This window comes from Schistocerca serialis, chromosome 3, assembly GCF_023864345.2.
Source record: "Schistocerca serialis cubense isolate TAMUIC-IGC-003099 chromosome 3, iqSchSeri2.2, whole genome shotgun sequence".
Taxonomy (NCBI): domain Eukaryota; kingdom Metazoa; phylum Arthropoda; class Insecta; order Orthoptera; family Acrididae; genus Schistocerca; species Schistocerca serialis.
In genome coordinates, this window is record NC_064640.1 from 294,411,145 (window position 1) to 294,414,708 (window position 3,564).

General features: G+C 44.8%; 1 non-coding gene across 1 annotated transcript; it reads left to right on the top strand.

The window, feature by feature from the left end:
- Positions 1–2,920: 2,920 nt before the first annotated feature.
- Positions 2,921–2,993, top strand: Trnaa-cgc (transfer RNA alanine (anticodon CGC)). The gene has a single exon. It is a non-coding gene; the product is annotated as a tRNA-Ala (tRNA).
- Positions 2,994–3,564: the final 571 nt, after the last annotated feature.

Sequence of the window (3,564 nt, forward strand, 5' to 3'; positions counted from 1 at the left end):
TCCAACCAACATTGATTTAGGATAGGGCGCATCCATTGTTTGTAGGAGTTGAATACGGTCAAAGGTTGCAGTCCCCGTGCTCGATAGGTTAGCGGTTTTAGTAGTATAGTCTATTATGTTCTTTCTGTTGGATGGTTAGCCAAAGGTATTGTAGTATTTAGCTAGCTGGATTGGAGGCTTGTACATTGTTAGGTAAAAATCGTGGATATGGAAGTTATGGGTGGTTTGTTCTATAATTATTGCTTGTGTTTTCGAGGAATTTACCTTCAGAAGTCACTGGTTACACCAGGAGGAAGAAAAGTTGGAGTTGGAGGGATCGTTGGGACTTCTGTAGTGCTCGGTAAAGAGCTAAGAAAGCAGTGTAATCAGCATACTGAAGGAGATGAACTAGAGGTGTGGTTTAGGCATATCAGCAGTGCAGAGGGTGTAAAGGAGAGGAGAGAGGTCAGAACCTTGGGACCCACCTGCAGCAAGACAGATTCTATGGGAATTGGTATCGTTAATACTGCCAGGGGATGGATGATTAGATGGAAAGGAAACAGTAAAGTGGACATGGTTGGAAGTGCATATTTCTAGAGTCTCTTGAGTGCCATATACAGTCTTAGGCTGTTTTGGGGTCATGGGACATGAAGATTATGGATTTTCTGTTGTTAAATTGATGAGATAGGGTATGTGTGACGTACAGGAGTTGGCCTTCAAAAGAGAAGTTGTGAAGTTGTGACGGAAGCCACACTGGTTAACAGGGGGGGGGGGGGGGGGGAGGGGGTAGGTGGTGCTTCTGGTGTTTATGGATGCGATAGGAGAGGATGAATTTAAATATCTTGCTAAACACCAAGGTGAGGCTGACAGGTCTACAAGAGGAAGAATATTATTACTAGGGGGTTTGTTGGTTTGACGGGAAGAAGCTCAGGATAGTAGCCAGTGGAGGGGGATGTCTATAGGTAATGCAGTCATGACTGATGGCTGAATTACTTTTTCTGTGTAGTACATGTTTTATATCAGCTATTGCAGTGGGTGAATTCAGCACTGTCTGTGGTACATTGTTCAAGTAGTGAAAACCGCGAGCAGGTAGTGAGACAGTGGTATTTACATGTTCATGGGCTGTAGGAAATAGCGAGTAGTCGAAACGATAAACATCAGGAACTGTAAGGATGAAGAAGAATTTGGAGGGAAAGTGATTTGCTTTGCCGAGGCTGTCTGTCAGAGGCAGGTTTTTGCGACGGAGTGGGTAGTGAGAAACAGCGTTGCTACCATTGAGTGGATGGAAAGCTTTCCAATATCTGAAAGAATTAATGAGGAGTGCAGCAGCGAGTCTGGTGTATGTCTGGCTCCAGCCCCGTCGTTTTCTAGCCTTTACTAAAGATGTGCCACTGCAATTGACAATGGCGTGTGATTATATCCCGATCCCGAATCTGCAGGGACGAGTAGTATAAGCGATGGGACTCACAGAGGTTCAAATGGCTTTGAGCACTATGGGACTTAACATCTTTGGCCATCAGTCCCCTAGAACTTAGAACTACTTAAACCTAACTAACCTAAGGACATCACACAACACCCAGTCATCACGAGGCAGAGAAAATCCCTGACCCCACCGGGAATCGAACGCGGGAACCCGGGCGCGGGAAGCGAGAACGCTACCGCACGACCACGAACTGCGGACACTCACAGATGGGTAGTAGAGTTTGTGGAAGGAGGAGAAGGTGGTTAGGATGAATGGGTTGATAGGGACGCGGGTGGATATGACGTCTAACAAGGCTTGCTGAAGGAAGGAAACGGCGCGAGGAATATCATCGTCAGGGTGCTGAATGTTTTTTGGGTGGCTTCCGATATGGATGTCTACGGAATCCCGATAGAGTGGGAATATTTTTGGATATGTTTTGGCCGGGTGTTGAGATGGAGTACGTGGGGATGAGGTGATGGGTAGGTGATGGGAGTGGGAATTGTAAGTGGTCACTTCCACACTTCCAATGGGATCCAGGATTTTGCAGTTATACGTCCAATGAAGTTACGAGAGGCTAGGATGACGTTTAAGGTTATATTACTTTCAGGATGGATGTGTTGTGGGATGGGGACTATGTCATCTTGGAGGAAATGAGTAAATTGACTCTACCGCTGGAGTTCTGCAGCCAATCAATGTGGATGTTTAGGTCATCATCAATAATAAAAGGTATGGTTTGGGGAAGTCATAATGGATTGATTGATGGGCCCAGATATACGAGTACATGGTGGCACAGGTATTGGTTAAGGTTTTGATGAAGACGGTAAGGCTAAGTTGCTCAGTGGGCTTATTGTACATGGTTTATGGCTTATCTACATCTACATAATACTCCGCTAGCTGCCATATGGTGCAGGGTGGATAGTACCACATACAACTAATAGCCATTTCCTTTCCTATTCCTCTAGTATACAGAGTGAGGGTAAAACGATTATCAAGAAGCCTTCATACGAGTCCTAAATTCTTTCATCTTAGGTATGTAGTCCTTACACGAAATGTAAGTTGGCGGCAGTAGAATCATTCTGCAGTTGGCCTCACATATCGTTTATCTAAATTTCCTCAATAGTGCCTCACGAAAAGAAGGTTTTCTTCTCTTCAGAGATTCCCATTTGAGTTCTAGAAACATCTCTGTAGTACTTGCTTGCTGATCGAATCTATCGATAACAAATCACGACTTCAATGGTTTCGATGTCTTCCTTTAACCCGACTTGATGGGGATCCCAAACACTCGAGCATTACTCAAGAATGGGTCGCACTACTGTTCTATACGCCGTCTCCTTTATAGATGACCTACAGTTTCCCAACATTCTCCCAATAAAACGAAGTCGGCCATTCCGTTTTCCTACTATCAACTTGACGTGCTCGTTTCATTTCATATAGCTTTACAACGTTACACCTAGATATTCAATTATCGTGACTGAACCGAGCGAGGTGGCGCAGTGGTTAGCACACTGGACTCGCATTCGGGAGGACGACGGTTCAATCCCGTCTCCTGCCATTCTGATTTAGGTTTTCCGTGATTTCCCTGAATCGTTTCAGGCAAATGCCGGGATGGTTCCTTCGAAAGGGCACGGCCGATTTCCTTCCCAATCCTTCCCTAACCCGAGCTTGCGCTCCGTCTCTAATGATCTCGTTGTCGACGGGACGTTAAACACTAACCACCACCACCACCGTGACTGTGTCAAGCTGCACATTACTAACGCTGTATTTGAACGCTACAGGAATGTTTTCTTTTTCTACTCATCCGCACTAATTGACATTGTTCTACATTTAGAGCAAGCTGAAACTCATCACATCATCTAGAAATTCTGTCTAAGTCATCCTGTAGACTGATCACGAGTTTTCTTTTGATGGTCGGCTGCAGCTCCGCCTTTGGGCAAAAATAGGGAATTATCTGTACAATATAGGATATAAAGGAAGGTGCTGATGATATGGTAGTATTTCGAGAATGTCTAATTTAAACGATGGCATGGACTTTGCGTTGGCACAGGTTAAGCATAAATAGGGGTATATATGTTAGGAGAGAACGGATGTTGTGGAAGAGGATGTTGTATTGCTATTGCGCCATA